At 33.0% G+C, this 19,325-nt stretch overlaps 1 pseudogene across 1 annotated transcript in view; it reads left to right on the top strand.

Annotated features, from left to right (window-relative positions):
* The window catches only part of LOC118201555 (uncharacterized), a 94,040-nt pseudogene that overhangs the window by 24,999 nt on the left and 49,716 nt on the right, over window positions 1-19,325 (top strand). The window contains exon 3 of the transcript XR_015043393.1: window positions 6,342-6,414. The product of XR_015043393.1 is annotated as an uncharacterized LOC118201555 (transcript). The remainder of the gene's footprint in view (window positions 1-6,341; window positions 6,415-19,325) is intronic.

The raw sequence follows: 19,325 nt of genomic DNA, 5'->3' as shown, positions 1-19,325 counted from the left end.
ATGTGCATCTACGGAACCAAATTATTGATCAATTATTGATTATGCTAAAATGATTGTTTCTTCAATAACGAGATATTTTGTTTAATGGCAAAATGAAATTAAGAACCAGGACTGTCCATTTGTTTTATTATGGGGGGGGGGCGAATGTGCATGCATAAAGCATACCGGAAAAAAAAGTTTTGGTGCCTTTGAGGTGCAGATTTTAGATCATTGTGGATCTCGGACTTTGGACTGTGTATGTATGTATGTTGTAATATGTATAGGTATTTATGCAGATTTGCTTATTTGCTAATTGGCTGTATATTTTAATTGTTTGAAAAGCAACAAGTTATAAGTTTAGTGAAATTGACTAATCAGATCCTTTTAATTTTGAAGACTAAGATTTCTTTAAATGTAGACTGAATTACAGTCAGAGCCTGAATTATCGAATGCTGCCAGGAGAGTACTGAAAATTATTGTTAGTTTAAAGAATTATCTTAAACGTGATATGTATTATAAAATTCAGGGGGGTGGGAAATGTTTGTTAATTTTTAATTTGAGGAACAGTGTGAAGAAACACATTTCTGTACACTGTAGTTAAGGAATATAATATATTTTGTATTTTAAGTATATATGCATCTTTTTTGTAAAAGCATTTCCAGAGAGAAACCATTTCTTTGCTATTTTTGGCAATGAACCAGCCATCTCGTTTTTAAAATTTCCACTCTGCTCATGCATGTAAGTAAAACATACAGAGGGTGTTTAAACATTTTTGTAAGACTTTTGATTTTCTCCATGAATTTAAATATTAATTTTTAAATACAGATGTGACTGCCATCAAATTGGAATATGGTTCAGTTATTGTCTAACAGCATTAAAAATATTCTTTTCTTTAAAATGTTGCTGTAAATATAAACAATGGATGGAAGTCTAATATTTATGCTCTGTCCAAAGAGAAATACTCTTATTCAACTATTAAAAAATATGTGAAAAGCATGGTTATTTAATATTTCTACTTGTAAAATAAGTGACATAATTAATATGAAATGAAAGAAACGTCAAAGTTTACATTTGACTGGAAAAAAAGGCAAAAAATGTATATCCAGTAAAGGTACATACAGCTCTTATTAAATCTAAAGTCTCATCTTATGTTTTAAAGGAAAATCCTGCCCCCCCCCAAAAGGGCTGTTGCCAAATTTTTAAATATCTCTGTAGGAACTGTGAACAAATTTATAAAATCTGATTTAAAGCCAATCCCCCCAAAAATTATGTTCATCGCTTAATGCCTAAACATATTTCTCAGCATAAGACTATGTGCAGACTGCTGTATGGAAACTATTTGGCAGGAGAAAAATGGAAATATATAGTTACAATTGATGAGGCTTGGATATACTTATCTGATTCCGATAGAAAAAGATCGATTCACTACAGAAAAAGAGGAGAAAAAGACTTAATATATTGGTTCAGAGAAAAGGAGGAAAGTTTTTCAAAAGGTTTTATGGTCATTATTGGATTCTCTTATAACGAAAAACTTAAAATAAGGAAAGTAGAAAAAAATGTTAAAAATGAATTTGGATTACTATCAAAAATATGTTTTAACACTTATTTTTAAAGAAGAAATTCCATCAAGTTTCATCAGGATTAGGCTCCAAGCCATACCTGTAAATCTACTGCTCTGTTTTTTGAAAAAATGAGAAATGAAACCGAAATTGAAGCTATTCCATTTAAATGCATCCTGTCCAAGTCCCCTGATGTGTCTCCTATGGATTACTGTGCATTTAGACTTTATAAACGACATCCCAAAACACTGATAGGACTCTGGAAGCTTTGTGAAGGAGCAGTGGGATAAGATCAACCTTGAGGTTTTAAGAAAAGGACTTTTATCTTGGAAATCAAGATATAATATGATAGTTCAATAAAAGGGCTATCAGACTGAACCTATTGTAGAAAATAAAATTCTAAGGTTTGTTCATACATAAAATCTTTACAAAATTGTTGCAAAAACGTGTGCACACTCTCTGTATGTAAACGATGAAATCTTACTGAGTTACCTGAGTTTTCAACAACAAATTTCCATGTAATATTAATTTTCTGCAATGATTGTAGTGAGGAAAGATATCAGTGTACGGTCAAAAGTCTTTAATCCGGACTCGTCGGGACTTTGGCGATTCCGGATTATCGGTTTTTCCGGATTATAAATCATTGGTTTAAATCTGGTAAGATGGGGGGGGAATTAAAATTAAAAATATGAAACCATAATTTATGAAATAAAGAACAATTATGATCTAAAGGGTATCAACATTTACAAACAAAAAAAAAAAAAAAAAAAAAAAAAAAAAAAAACTTAATATTTATTTGTTTATTTTATTAAACATTTCTTTCAATGTAAGTTGTTTAAGTTGCTTCGTTTTATGTGCTGATACTTTCTCTTTAATTCTATAAACAAACATAATTTCTTGTTCAGTTACATAGTTCCGCTGTTTAAGTTCTGTAATTGCTGTGCCGAGAAAAACCGACTACCTTGTCAATCGAAATTTTTTCCTTTTCACTAACCTCTCTGTCACTTTCTTCATGCCTTTATCCATTTTTTGCAGCAATTCCACTTTTTGTTTGATTGATATCAAAACATGCTTTTGCTTTGTAGATCCTTTGGCAGCTCCAGGATCGGAAATTCTATTTGACATAATTGAAAGTTCAAGCTTACTTTTATGAAATTGCTCTAACAGTCTACAAAAAATAGTAAGCCGGATCCGATTCGAAGATTAAGGAACAACGCAATTTGCAACATTAACTGAAATAGATAATTAGATAATTTTAGCTTAGCTTATACCATCTGTTATACATTAAACACACATGCATAAATGCATTATGTGCATGCGTAAAGGTATTATGCGCACATGTAAACGCATTATGTGTTTATGCATGTGCAGAAAGTTTGTAGTTTTGAGGTCCGGATTATAGATCATTCCACATTATCGACGTCCGGATGAAAGACTTTTGACTATAAAATTACATGAACATCAAACCAAAACTTCACTTTTGAATTAATTTCATAATAAGATTTTAGTATAGCAACTCAACTTGAAAGACAGAGCATTTACTGTAAATCCTGTATTGTTTAAATTTCATTTTTTTTTTTTGCCTTCATATGAAAAATAAATCTTCTTTGTTAATTTTGCTTCTATTAGGGAAACCAACTGTTTCATGTTATACTAGAGTGTCATCAAACAAAAGTTGGTGCAAAGCTCCTGGTGTAGGATGCAACAGACAAGAAATTGGAAATTTGTCATAAAACAAATTAGATGAAAAGTATTTAGAAATGGTCTTTTTTATAGCAGCATTGCCTATAAGATTTCTATATTAATGGGTGAAAGAATAGAGATGATAAAATGAGCCCCGAAAGTAACAGTTCTTGTAACCAAGAACATTTCTTAAAAGGAAACTACTCTAAAATTTTCTTAAAAGCTTGTAGTTTACTTTTTCCCTTTAAAGAATTGTCTTCAAAACCTGAATGTACAGGGTGTCTGCGTAGCGTATTTGGAAACTAAGTTTCTTGTTCACTGACTTTCAATTGTCACCATTTTGGTTGCTCTATGTTGTGTTTTCAGTTTGCTGTGCACATTCAAAATGCTTAAGACAATTAGTTCTCCCGCTGACTGTGAGATTCGTGCCGTGATTAAATTTTTGAATGCGAGGAATGTTAAACTGGCCGAAATTTATCGTCAAGTGACAGAAGTTTACGGTGAATACACGATAAGTGATGGAATGGTGAGAAAGTGGGTAAGAATGTTTAATGCAGGTCGAACAAATGTCCACGCCGAGGCTCGGAGTGGTCAGCTTTCTGTTGTCACCAATGATTTGGTAAGGAAAGTTGATGAAGCAATTCATGAGAACAGACGCTTCACAATGACAACTCTTTCAGAGGCATTTCCACAAATTTCACGTACTATTTTGTTCAAAATTGTGTCTGACCGCTTGAATTATCGCAAACTGTGTTCCCGATGGGTTCCAAAAATGCTCACTGATGTTCACAAAACAAAGCGACTTGGTAGTGCCCTGACATTTCTCACGCGGTACAGTGATGAGGGAGAAAACTTTTTAAACCAAATTGTGACAGGTGATGAAACTTGGGTGTGTCATTTCACACCAGAATCGAAACAACAATTGATGGAGTGGAGACACACTCATTCTCCGGAAAAACAAAAGTTCAAAGTGACAATGTCATCACAAACAATCATGTGCACTGTCTTCTGGGATTGGGAAGGCGTTTTGCTTACTGAATTTCTTCCCAGGGGTGAAACCATTAATGCAGCACGATATTGTGAGACTAACAAAACTAAGGCATGCCATTCAAAACAAACAAAGAGGAATGCTCAGTAAAGGAATTGTGTTGCTCCATGACAATGCTCGGCCCCATACTGCTGGTGTCACTCAATCGTTAATTCGACAGTTTCATTGGGAGCAGTTCGATCACCCGCTGTACAGCCGGACTTGGCGCCGTTCGACTATCGCTTGTTCCTGCACATGAAGCGCGAGCTTGGTGGCGAGTGCTTTGGATCTGACGATGACACGAAAAATGCTGTGGAGTCGTGGTTATCGAAACTGGTGGGAAGTTTCTTTGACGATGGTATACAAAAACTGGTCACCCGCTATGACAAGTGTTTGATCATTGGCGGAAACTATGTTGAAAAATAGTTTAAGACATGTATTTTCATGTAAAAATAAAATTGGATTCGAAAAAATTGTTTTACTATTTTTTTTTTCAAAACAGTACTTAGTTTCCGAATACGCCTCATAATTAAAGAACCCTATTTCAAAGCTGCCTGCAAGGAAAACCAGTAATCAGAAAATTGTAAAATTTTGTGGCAGACTTAATGAAGGGATGAGAATGTCTTTCAGCGAGGAAAAAAAAAAAAAGTTACAGATAGCTAATAAATTATATATTTATCTACACCTTTATAATAGTTTTACAGTTGTACAAATTTTGTTGCAAGAAAACATGTTCCACATGAAGGCTATCATTTTCAGCTACCATCTGAAATGTTTTCAGGTACCTCATTTTCAGCTGTCATGTTCCACAGTTGACCGAAGTGTGTGCTGCAAAATGTTCAACACAGGTCGTGATATGTTAGCTTTAAGATCAGGTAAAGTTCTTGGATTGTCATGACATACCAGATATTTTAAATGTTCTCAGATCCAAAAATTACATGGATTGAGGTCTGGGGATTTGGAAGGTCACACACTATGAAAGTGCCCGCTGTTTTGGCAAAACAATTTTATTAAAAAAGACATGATCTCGTAAACTTATCGTCATTGTGAACATCAAGCACATTAAAAACAAAGTCTCCGGGAATGTTTCTAGGTTTTATAACAGTTGCTGCATAACTTCAACACAGATTCACATTTTTACTACAGGTTTTCAAAGTAAAATGCTCTCTAGTGACTCTATTTGTAAAAAAAAATTTTTTTTTCTCCTTGAAAGACATTCCTCATCCCTTCATAAGGCCCACCATAAAATTTTAGGATTTTCTGATCACTGGTTTCGCTTGTAGGCAGTTTTGAAATAGGGTTTTTTAATTATAGAGACTCTATATATGAAATATTGGGCAGTTTTCCTTGCTTAAGAATGCCTGCTTTAACTCTTTTAGTGGTCTCAGTATTTAAAATATACTATATCCAAATATACTATTGCACTTATATTTGAAAGTTAAGAGAGGAAATGCTCCTATTGATGTGTAATTTAGGGTAAAATACTTTGTCTCAGCAGTGACAAAATGGTTAAGACTGCTGAATGCTGATAGCTCGAACCAGTCAGACAGGCTGGCTTCATGATTGGTTTTCATCCTTTTCCCCATGTGTAACATGAATATGAGCCATTTTCTCTTAAAAGTTTCTCCACAAAGGCATCAATCCCTTAAGCCGAAAACCTGTGTGAGCTTTGCTGTATTTGAATAACCTAACTTTTAAATACTTGATTTTTGTAACCTTTTCAGTAGGGATATCCCTCAATGATAACTGATTCTGCAGTCAGTATTTAACTTATATGACATCATTAAATACTCTTGAATAGAAAATGAGTCAGAAATGCTCATCAGAATTTTTGCAATGGATAGTTTAAAGAACATATATAAAAACAAATTTGAAACAGTTTATAAAGCACACAATTTACTCAGATAAATAATAAATGTAAAATTTGGGCAAAAGGTTCTTTCTGGTACTTCTCCTTGAAGCAGGCTAATCATGTATAGTATGACAAAGTGATATCAGAATTTAAATGTTATTCTTTATTCCTGCAAAAATCTCAGTTATAACATCTGAATAAGTCTAAACATACATTTAATTTGCTCATTTTTCTTTTTAAGGTATCAACAGATTCTCCATCGAAATTTGGTATTCTTAGCTTCAATTGCTGATGCTGTTCCAGGCATACTTCCTGTGAGTAATAATTGATTTATTTAAAAGATAAATTTTACTTTGTGAATCATAAAATATGTACATGTTATTAACTTACTATGTGTAGAAATCTTTGTATTCCTGAGCAGTGTCTATTTATTTTGTTTGCATTAACTTTACAGTACAGGGTGATTATAATTAAAGTTTAAGTTTCAAGACGCTATAAAAAAAGAACCACTGATGAAAATGATGTGAAATTTGAAAGGAATGTTATTGAAGAAGGCGGAAAGCGGATGGCAGAAGAAAAAATTTAGTTTCAAAAGTTAGCAACAGATGGCGCTGTAAGCGGCAGAATCACGACGAGAAAAGAGAAATGATTCGTAAAACAACGGCTAAGATGGAAGTTACACATAAAAACGCATTGACAAATTAGAATTGTTGAATAATTTTATTTGCATGACTGTACATATCACATCGAAAGGGACGAATCGGTTTCAAGAGTTTTGCGGCGACATACCGCATAAGAACCATTCATCAAAGAAGTTCGGAACTGTAGCGAGACTGGCGCAAAACATGTTCAATATGGTGTCCACCGTTGTGTGCAACAAGTTGAAAGCGACAAACAGCATGTTCCACAACGGATCGCAGTGTCTCCGGGGTGTTGTTAAGAAAGTGTTGCGAAATGCGTGCCTTTAATTCCGCTAAATTTTCAATTGGAGCATGGAACACAACATCCTTCAGATATCCCTACAGCCAGAAATCACACGGAGTAAGATCAGGCGATCGGGACGGCCAGGCTGTAGGGAAATGACGGCTGATAATTCGAGCATTTCCGAAATGGCGCCTCAGCAGCTGCTTCACGGGATTTGCAATGTGCGGAGGAGCGCCATCTTGCATAAAAATGATTTCATCCACACATCCACGCTGTTGCAGAGCTGGAATCGCGTGGTTGCGCAAAAGAGACGGATACCTCTGACCAGTGACGGTTGCGGTAACAGGACCGGAAGCACTCGTCTGCTCGAAAAAATATGGTTGTAGGATGAATGAAGCCGTAAAGCCACAACATACCGTGACCTTTTCAGGATGAAGTGGTACGGGGTGCGTTGCCAGTGGATTTTCTGTTGCCCATATTCGACAATTCTGGGTATTCACGTATTCTGCCAGATGGAAATGGGCTTCATCTGTCCACAAAATTTTCCACGGCCATTCATTATCCACTTCCATGCGAGCCAGGAATTCTAACGCAAACGTCTCCCTAGCTGTCAGGTCAGACGGAAGAAACTCCTGCACATGGCCAATTTTGTACGGATAGCATTGCAGGATGTTTCGTACAATTTTCAGCACCGTGCTCGTAGGCCTGTCCAATGTTCGGGCAATTCCTCGTGCACTACACGGTTGCACACCACCGGCCGACCCTTCCTGTAATGCTGTGGCCACTTCTTCAACTACCGTCGAATGCACTCGCTTTCTCCCTCTTCCAGATTGCACATCAAACAAACCTGTCGTTTCGAATTTTTGCATCATTTTCTTTAGACCTATGACACTCATTGGACCAACGCCTTCTTTTATACCCTTCAGTGTCCTGAATTTTTGCAGAGCTACTCTTGCACAATCATCATTCTTGTAATACAGCTTTACCAGCAGAGCGCGGTCCTGCAGTGAAACACCCATGGTGAACATCTGAGACGCGAAATGAGGAACAGCTTGGTACCTGGCGGCTTTATAACACTGAAATTTAACTAACATTTTAATTTACGTCTTCTTCCGCTTGCAGCGCCATCTGTTGCTAACTTTTGAAACTAATTTTTTTCTTCTGCCATACGCTTTCCGCTTTCTTCAATAACATTCCTTTCAAATTTGGCATCATTTTCATGCGTGGTTCTTTTTTTATAGCGTTTTGAAACATAAACTTTAATTATAATCACCCTGTATTTTGTTTGCATTAGCAATGCAGTAGGAAGTCCAAGATCTGCAATCGTCAAACTCTGGCTTTTTTTTTTTTTTTTAATTTGTTTGTGGATGAAAAGATAAAGGTTACTTATCGGGTTAAAGTTGGTGATTTTCGTGACATTTTCTTGAAAAAATTCCCAAATAATAAATATTTATCATTAGTTGTCAAGCATTATTTACAGATCTATTTTTGCTTAAAAAAAAAAAAAACATCGGAGGATTGCAGAGACTTTGTATTACACAAAACTCAGCAGCACTGGCTATCTAATAAACACATCTCCTTGTTGTTCTATTTAGAGATTTTGTCTGTATTCATGCAAAAATTTTTTTGCAATTCTTTTTCCATTGCTGGCAAGTTCCACAAATTCATATTTGAAAATTAAATTTAAGTCAAAAAATATGATTTGTTTATAAAAACTGTTGAAACTTGGAATAAAATAAAAAGAACACATACGGAAATGACAATTATAAAATATTATGTAGATGTTAGTAATTGTTGTTGCTTGACCAAAGGATTATTATGAATATTGTTGCTTGAAGAATGATTATGCACATGGTTGCCAGAATATGGCACATTCTGAAAATTTGGCCATTTCTATTAAGGTGGTTGTAATAGCATAATTTACACTAAATCATACTGCTTTTTAAAAGTTTTACAATTAACAGGATAACACATAAACACAGAAAATTCCTTTGGCATACTAATGGTAATAAAATTATGAATTGAAGATGTAACGCAGTATTAAATGATGGAAGAATATTATTGAATGGAATTTAAAGGGGGAAAATGAATCTCAAGTTATTCTGATTTAAAGTACATTCCAGTGTGTAATGTGCACTTTTAATGCAAAAAGTGAGATTGAATTTTAAGGGTGCAGGTTTTAAGCTGAATATAAAAAAAAGTACCGTAATTTCCTTAAGAAACGCAGCGGTGTTTACGTGTTTAAAACTTAAATTTTCAGCGGGTGCGGCGTTTAGGTGCACTAAAAATAAAATATTTCCTATGATGGTCATTGTACATAGTTTGGATGGCCTTGTCATTGTGCATAGATTGGTGCTGTTCCCACACAAAAGACCACTCAGTTGCTTTTTGCGAACGTTATTTTGTTTACATTCTTTCCCTTGAACAGACTTACATGCCTTATTCGCCCTAAACGAGATCTCAGAACAATAACATTCTTCCCCCTTTCAAATCAACATTCTCATCCGTTTGAATAGTCTCTTTCCTCTGCCATTCGATGAATCTTCCAGGACCCATCCTCTTTCCACCCCTGCCTTTTCTGCAATTTTTTTCAAAGGCGGACACGACTCCACCTGCCTCGCAATAACGAACTCTGACATATTTCCTCTTCAGCATGAATGGATTTTTGTTGGCATTCTGCCAAATACAGATCCCATCAGTTAGGGTACAAGTACTTGTTGGACAGTTTTTAATTAGGGAGCGGAAAATTTTTGAAAATGTCTCTAAATGGCACAGAAGCTATACATTTCTTACCTTTAATTTATTTTTGAATTATGGTTTCATTTCATGCATTTTTCTTAACTGGTATGTCATATATCAGGACTTAGGTTGAGTTTTTGCATCTATACGGCCCACGACGATGTCACGCACAATTTAATCTATTGCGGTGTTTACGCTGATGCGGCGTTTGTGTAATTTTAATTTTTTTCCCGGCATTTTTCTCGAGTGCGGCGTTTACGCTAATGCGGCCTTTCTTCCGGAAATTACGGTAATACATTTAAAAATAAGGAAAATAACATACAGAAATTTCATGTACCCAAATTCTGTTTAATTTAAAAGAAATGACACACCTTATGAACTTCAAAATTTTCATTATCAGATAATTTCCTTTAAACAGATTAATTATTGTGCTTGTCATTTTTCTTTCGCATATGGAGCTTTCATCAATGCCAAACACCTTGCTGCAGCATGATTTTTGTTTCCTCGTGGAAATTGAATGACTTCATATTTGAAACCAGCACTGTATTTATTTTGTTTGGCAGGAACCATATTTACTACTAAAAGGATCACTAGATCAGCTATATTTCAACTAAGCAAATGCGGCCTTCGATGTTCGCTTCAAACTTGTGGCTTCAGATGATTACAGAAAGAAAAAACATTCAGATGACTATAGGAAGAGAAAACAAAACCTCGAATTCATTTCTTACCCTAAATTATGTCCCTCCTTATCTCAAAACCCTAGAATAACATTCTTGTGCACACCTGCATCAAATACAACCCACCCTTTCTGCAGAATAATTTACTCCTTTAAGCATTTCCCCCCCACACACACTGGTTCCACATTCGGTGTACTATTGGGAAAAAACTTCAATTGAATGACTTTGAAAGATAAAAACATCGCACATGTATCTTTCAGGTTTTTTCATAAAGAAAAAGGTGTGCATTATACTGCAAATGTACTTAAAAAAGTGTAGTTTGAAATTATAGGTGCGCATTATATGCCGGAATATATAGCATTTATTCATAGACTCTTGAAGGCAAATTGAGTTATATCAAATATCAGATATTTTGAAATTAAATAGCTTGGTCAATTTTTGTTTTATGAGAGCCTAATTTAAATTGAAAAAATTCAAAACATATTTACATCATTTAAAACATTATATTAATGTTAATGACAATTGCATGATAATGTCTTGTACTTCCATTTGACATTACAGCATCAGTGACAGTTGTAATGTCAATTAAAAATGTATGTCAGTGTCCAACAGTTGCAAAAATTAAGCCTGGGTAAGGACTTCTTTGGAAACAGTGCATATAAAGGACTAGCTAAGCACTTGTATTTAGCTTTAATTTGCTATAGCTCTTAAAGTATTCTTTTTAGTAGAGTTGTTCTTCCTTTCTATTCTGAAAACAGTAATATGCTTGTGATAAATCTGTCTAAAGTGTCTTATTTCAAAATTAACCCTTGTCATAATATTCTTAATGTGATGCTTTAGGTATATATAGTAACATAATTCTACAAGTAAATATAAAATCTTTTATTGAATTACAGTGAAATGAAAACTTTATTAAACTGCAGTAGAAAGTCTGAAATATGGACATATAGTTTCCAGAATAATTTAATTTTTGGACTTCTGAACAACCAGCAAGCAAAACAAACAAAAAACTGAAAGGGCTCAGATTTTAAAAGGCACCCCAAAGGGCTTGTCCAGGTTTTTCTATGCTCTTGCCGAGCTCATGGTCTACCAGTCTGCTGTTGCACTCAATCCTTTTTGTCCTTTTAATCTTATTATTAAGCATCATATGCTATATACAATACAGCTAAATTAGAAAATTTAAAAGCAGCATGTGTTTAGAATTCCTGATGAAGTATTAACAGAGTTCGTACAGTTCTTAAGAGTCCTTAGTGTTTTTGGAATCGATTATTGGCCCTTAAATGTCCTTAACTTCGGCCAAAATCATCTAAATTTTCTGTCTGTTTTTAAGACTGCCATTTTTAGTATGAATTAGTATTTTGTAGGAATATTTTTGGTGATTCACTGACAAATATGTATTTTATGGGTTATCGTTTGAATTTGTTCCTATTTCTAACATCAACAATGTAAAACTGGAGTTTTGGGGCAAGAAATGAAATGTAAGCATTTCAAAATTATTACTTTTTTTTTCCTAATGAAGATCTCTTAAAAGTTTTTCCCTTTTGATGATGTGAATTCATTTATTCAGTTATAAATTTAGTGACTTATCAACATTTTGGCAATTTCAAAATCACTTTCTATACAAAATGTTTAATTCAGAGATTTGTGAATTTTTAGATGATTTTTTTGAAGTATTGCAACATTGATAAAATTTCATTAAAATAATGGTAATATATTAAAATTATAGTTAATAATATTAAAACAAAACTTTTTTATTTTTTTCCTGTCATATTATAATGTGGCATTACTTTACATTCTGACTTATTATTACAGTATTTTCAATTTAAAAAATAAACAAGGTAACAAATGCTATAAAACACAATTTACGAAACAAACTTAGCAAAATTAAAATAGGTATGTAATTATTTGAAAATGCCTTCTTTATTTTTTCATGGTAAGAGTCCCCTGCCCCCTTACATTAGTTTCCTCAATAAAATTCATTTTACATTTTTTTTCCTGCTAAAGTTTTTCTGCCCTTTTTATTGTTACAGAATTAGTAGGGGTAAATTTTCTTTTGAATTTTTTTTTTTTTTTGACATTGTACCTTGAAAAGTTTAGAACGATATGAAACCATGATTTATAGAGCTAGGATTCTAGAAGATTCCAGAAAAAATTAGACAAAATGAAAAATGTCTTCATGGAATTATCATGTAATGGATGTATTTTACAGGAAGTTTATTGTGAATTTCTTATATTTTGGAAAATTTTTGGCAGAACAATGAAAACATAATATTTGAATAATTAACTTCTGGTTCTAAAAGTCTTTTTCTTAACATGTATATTTCCCTTTCTCTTCTTTTCACTTGACACAAGCATGGAAAATATCAAAAATGCTTATGACATGGATAGGCATTTGTAAAAAAGAATTTTTCTATTAATAAAGAAATTAAAAATTTGCAATTAAAAAAAATTCATCAGATATGTCTCAATGCATCATACACAAAGCTGGCGCTAGGCATTTTCACACCAGATGCAATTTCTGTGGGTCCTAAATTCTGCTGCCTAGTTCTTCTCTAAATTCTGCTCCCAGTGCCTGTTCTAAATTGTAAAAGTTTTGCCATATCTAAATTTTGTTGCTCGGTGTGCCAATAAATTCTGAAAATTTAACGCTGGCTCTGTTACCAGCCTGACCTATTAGTCCACATTTTTAATTTGAATTTGACTGTTCCTGTTGAGTTACATAACAACAAGCTGTTGTTGATTTTATTAGCATAGAAACTTCCATTTATGTTCCAAGTCTTGTTTAAACAAAGAGGTTTATTTAAGTCTTTATCTGACTTTATAGTTACTTTCAGACATGGTAATAATTTTCTTCACATCTATCAGGGTTTTTCAACTGCTAAACTTTCACTAGATCAAATAAACCCGTGTAGGTTTATTGTCGAGACATTAACAAGTAAGGAAGTGCAGCAGAAACTAGTGAAAACATTGGTTTGCATATTTAAACAAATTTCTTATTGTTAGAAAAAATGCTTAAAGAGAAGGAAAGTGATATACATTTGTCAATGTCTGTAAAGTTTTCAAATTAAAAAACTGCATAAATATTTCATTGTATGTTAAAGCTATAAAACGTAAATGTTTTGTAGCTTTTAATGTATAATTATCCTAATACAATTTAGAATCAATGTCATAAATTGCATGTGTTTTAAACTGTGAAATGTTATTAAATTGTGATTTTAACAGGGCTTTTTTAATAAACATTTTTTAAAAATAAAAAGATTCAACTGTGACCATGTAAATCTATAATGACTGTGGGTACCTAATTTAGTTATTTGTAACTAATTGCTCACCCTTAAAAGTTATCTCTGCATGTTAAAACGAGCTACTGCCTTTCATTAATACTTACTGTGGTCACAAAATACAACATAAAAATGTAAAAATTAACATAAAACTTATTCCTTACAGCTAGTGAGACTTAAAATAATACAAAACAACTTATCACCTCTGGTACTTTAGTGGCTTATTGGAACCTTAAATTATATTAACTGGATTACAACTGCAGAAAATGTACATGAAGCTAGGATGCTAACTACAGCAGATAGAGCATAACAAGTAACTTTCAAAATTTGCCAACAATGGCAACATCAGGTGTTCAGGTTTGTTTTGATCAGCAGGTCTCTTTTCTAGGCAAGCAACAGTAGTTGCAACAGCCAGTCTCTGTTACAGATCATGCTGGTTATGATTTTACTTCTCATTTCTAACCTATGCTGTTTGACATAAAATCTGCTTGCTATTTATTAAATCTCTAGACCAGCGGTTCTCAACCTTTTGACTAATGCATACCATCTAAACAAAAATTGAAGATCTTTAGTACCACCACTACATTTTAATATGATTATTTTTTAATTTCTCATTAAAAATATATATTTTGCCATTTGAACAAGCTGTTGGCTATTTGTATTAAATATGCACACATAAACATTTTAGATTAAAAATTGACTATAATTTAAATTTTTATAATTAAAATGGTAGTCAATTTAATTTAAATTATAATATTTTAATTCCAAAATTTAATGTGAAATTTGGACCTTCTTAAGAGATATCAACCTCTTTATGTCTGGTTTTATTTCACTTAGTTTTAAGCGTAAATTAGGATCTACCGTTAACATTGTTCTGTATTTATTTTTCAAATGTAACATGAAAGAAAATCCTTGATCACACAAATAGCAGAGTTGCCAACTCTCCTGATTTAGGCGGGAGATTCCTGATTTTCAACCGCACTCCCGCCAACCCAATTTACAATATATTTCTCCCGACTTTTTCTTATTCTTAAAATTTCTCATGATTTTTATGGAACTTGGCTTAATACTTGGTTATATGAACAAAAAAAAAAAAAAAAAAAAAAAAAAATTGATTTTGGACGTCTGAAATCAATTGAATTTTCTCTAGATTATATCTAAAACAAAACCTTGAAAATTAGATAACTTCTGCTTTGTGAGTGAGAGCATATACGTATCCAGAAACGTCGTTCTTCAGTTCTCCAATGAGCATCGTGCTCCACTGCGTGTCATCTGGCATATATTAACCAATGAGGACAAAGCAAGCTGTTATTTGGATGTTCTTTAGTTATTTCGGTCATTTTGTCCTGAGTTGTGTGAGTACACGTGCTTTCGGGAAATAGTTTTAGAAATTATCATCTTTTGTTATGTCTGCGAGAAAGGTGAAATACTCATTTCCAATTAAAAAAATCGTACACAGTTGATTTTCCTTCCATTATTTCCTCAAGGAAATGTAATAAATTCGCGATGTGTACCGCCTGTCGTTGCGATTTTTCTATTTCGCATGGTGGAAGAGCGGATGTTCTCAAACATGTGCGTACACAAAAATACAAGGACAACATGAGTTGTTTTGAAAAAACGAAAAATTAAATTTCTCTTCGGAAACAAAGAACCGAAAAGTTATTAATGCAGAATGTCTGTTCTCTGCTTTTTTACTAGAGCATAACCTGCCACTGAATGCATCGGATCACGCCGTAGCTTTATATATAAAAATGTTTCCCAATAGGGAAATTGCTAAGAAATACTCAAGTGCAAGGATCAGAACAGGTGCAATTGTTAAAAAAATGGATTTGAAAAATAATTCTTCAGTTATTCAGCATTAAAACAGCTCCGTTCTGCATCTCTGTGGATGAAAGCAATGATACCGATTCAAAACTATATCCAATTGTTGTTTCTTTTTTTAATCCAGAGTCTTCAGAAATTGCGTGCAGTGTACTTTCTGTCTCCACTTTAGAAGGACATTTGACAGGCTTTAATATAGCACATCTAATTATTAAAACATTAAAAGAAAATGCAGTCCTTCTGGATAATTGCTTAGCACTTGGTGCCGATAATGCACCAGTAGGCTTGAAGACTGGTGCTGCAGGCATCTTAAGAAAGGAAAATTCATATTTGCAGATTATGAGGTGCACCTGTCACCTCTTAAATTTAGCAGCTGAAAAAGAGGCAGCTTCTTTACCAATAAATGTGGATGAACACATTGTTGATATTTATTATTATCTTGAAAGGAGTTCTTAAAGGAAGGAAAAATTGAAACAGTTCCAACAGCTGCATAACAGCAGTTTACAATTAGAAAACTTGGATGAAGTTATAAAATCAGCTAGGATTGACACCCAGTGGAGTTTAATTGGAAAACTGAAAGATGCTGATGGAATTTTAAAATATAGTGAACTGTCTGGAATTACGTTGGCCATCTTGACTGTTCCCCATCGCAATGCAGATTGTGAGAGGATTTTCAGTGTTGTTGCGAAAACGAGGACTAAATTTAGATCTAATATTAGTGATGACACATTAGAAAAACTTTTATTAGTGAAAGCAGGCCTACGTGGCAATCGCTATGAACAAAATTATGAAGTTTCTTTCTTAAAGAAAGAAAAATCTGCCACTGTTTATAGCATTTGTACGAAAACTGATTAAAGATTTTTTTTTGTTTTTTTAAACAATGCAGGTAATAAAAATGTTTTTTTTTTTTTTTATGTGTAAGGTATTTTTGTTTTGCTTGCATTTAAGAATTAGTTACTATTTAAAGTTAATTCATTATTAAAAACTATATTTTCATCATTTAAAAAGTCTTTTTAAACTTTGTGAAAAATCTCCTGATTTTTGAGTGTCGTAGGTTGGCAAGTATGAAATAGATTGCGCAAAAGGGCAATAAAAATTTAATAGCTTTATTTGAAATGCCTTTAAATTCTTTTTCCTGTGGTTCAGCCAAAAGTTAACAAGTGCATTATTTTTGAAATCTTCAGTTAGAGTCCGGTCACAAAAAATCTCCATCAATTGCTCGTTTTTTTTCCCCCCCCACAAGATAAGCTTTCAAGTACATTTGAACAACATGGGTATCTGATCCAATTTTCTTTTTTGTAATCCTCGGAAAAATACATGTTGAAATTATTTATCAGTGAAAAACAATGATTTTTAATGCTAGATGCTAATTCTTTTATTTTCAAATTATTTTTGTTTAGAAAACTTTCTAAAAGCGGTAAAAAGTGTAAAGTTTAATTATTAACTCGATTTTTTTTTGTCATAGCATTTATTTTATCGTTAATGGTAAACAAATTAACACTTTGCCCTTATAATTCTAAATTAATTCATTTTCTTTCCAAAATATCTGCTAAATGTGTTAAATAATTCACTAAATAAACATTTTTGCAATTCACATTTTGGAATCACAGAGGAAGATTTGAATTTCTGATCGAAGTTCGAAAAGACAAAAACTTTGCCTCTGGATAACCACCTTACTTCGGTATACAATGAAAGCATTTCATGTTCACTGCTCAACCCTTGGCATTAACCCTCTGGCTGATCATCCTGCGATTTCCACGGGCAACTCAAATGTAGCAAAATTTTCTCATCCCGCGATTTCTGCGGGCATATGTTTTTTTTCCTTTATTGAGGAACGGATCCCGTTCTTTCCCCGTTTAACCATTGAAGTAAATTATATACAGTATTAGGCGTTTAGTTTACATTTTGGCCAAAAGGTGTCGTTAGTTGTCTACTAAATTGCAGCATTTGAAGGCACGCAATGAATTGGAAGTTGATCTGTCAGCACTATCCATATCTTCAGGGCAGATGTTTTTATTTTATTTGGCTTATAATTCCTTACTAAATGTAGTATTTCATCTCGATATACTCCGTCTTTGATATGATTTAAATCAAATTCCTCGTCATTATAATTCGCTTCTGATAGTGAAGAAAGTGACACAGAGGTTATTAAAAACGAAAAAGTTTCGATTTACAAATTAGTCGGTATTCTCGACATAGCAATTATAGGACTTGAACAGCAGAACTTCGTAACTGAACAAGAAATTATGTCTGTTTATAGAATTAAAGAGAAAGTATTATCACATAAAATGAAGCAACTTAAACAACTTACATCGAAAAAAATGTTTAATAAAATAAACAAATAAATATTAAGCTGCTTTTTTTTTTTTTTTTTGTAAATTTGGATACCCTTTAGATCATAATTGTTCTTTATTTCATAAATTATGGTTTCATATTTTTAATTTTATAATTTCTGCATGCCATCTTACCAGATTTAAACTGATCTATAATCTGGAAAAATCGATAATCCGGAATCGCCGAAGTCCTGACGAGTCCGGATTAACGACTTTTGACTGTATTTTCTATAAATAATTTTTCTTTTCTTTTCAATATTCTTAATGCTAGTAGATTGTCTCGGATCCATCACCTGTGAAATATCGCTTTCCCACTTCGTCAATCCTAGCCATTTTCCCATTTGAAAATGTAGGTTTGTTTTATTATTTTTTCACAAATATTTAAATACATAATATTAAGGAAATGCACGAGTTCCTCAAAAACAGAGGACGATGTTCTCAAATCGTGTAGAAAAGTAAGGAAAACGAAGCACCAGGAAGACGAAATGCCTGCTGTTAGAGACAGCAAATCAATGGGGAAAAAATTATTCTAATAGAAAATAGAGTAATATAAGCTCGGAAATGGTGGCAACATAAAGTGTAGACTTGCTAATAAATTGATCAACTCTAAAAGAATTAATGAGATAGTACTATCTTTTTATAGGAACTTATTTTTATTTCCTATTTAAAGCAACATCTATTTCTATTGCCCCTTTTAAAAACATCATTTATGACAAATTTTGTTGTCTGTAGCTAAAAGAATATTTGTGAAAATCAAAACGGATTATTTTGCTATAGTCTGTGAGCGGCCATTGTCCTTGAACGAAGCTCAAATCGTATAAATTTACGAGTGCTAGAGAAAAAACTTAAGTTAAACATTATGTTGGAGTATTTAATTTTTGAACTTAAATTGGTAAAAATACTTACTTTCTTTGTGTACCATCTACTTTCTTCTTGCGTACCACCAGTTGAGAATCATTGCTGTACAGTGCTCTAGACTGCTGCTCTAAAATCGCTCGCTGCTCTATCTCTGCACGTATCTATACGAGACAAAAGAAAAAATCTGATGTGTACATCACAACTTCCTTGCATGAAATATTAAATTATATGCATTTTTTCCTGCATGTCATTTAAACTTATTGAATTGAATTAAATCTAAATCTACGATAGTGCATAAACCAAAGTAGAATAAATGCGCTTTTTAGAATTCACTATATTTATTTACAATAACAATCCTCTGGTGCTAGGTTCACATAACAGTGTTACATCTCATTCATTTAAAACTCAGAATGCAAAAAATTTATATCATATGAAAAATTATCTAATCCTTGCCACATGTTCTCTTCAAATACTAAAATAAATTTTAAGTGATGTATAAAAGAAATTAAACAAATATGAAGTAAACAGTTTTTCACAGACAATTCAGCGCTACTTACCTTGTGCGCATGTGCTTCTCGTAAATATTCTCCTCTGT

This window comes from Stegodyphus dumicola, chromosome 10, assembly GCF_044657685.1.
Source record: "Stegodyphus dumicola isolate Sdum_Otavi_A_Nest chromosome 10, ASM4465768v1".
Lineage (NCBI taxonomy): Eukaryota > Metazoa > Arthropoda > Arachnida > Araneae > Eresidae > Stegodyphus > Stegodyphus dumicola.
The sequence above is the reverse complement of the archived record's forward strand: the minus strand, read 5'-3'. Positions and strand labels throughout refer to the sequence as shown.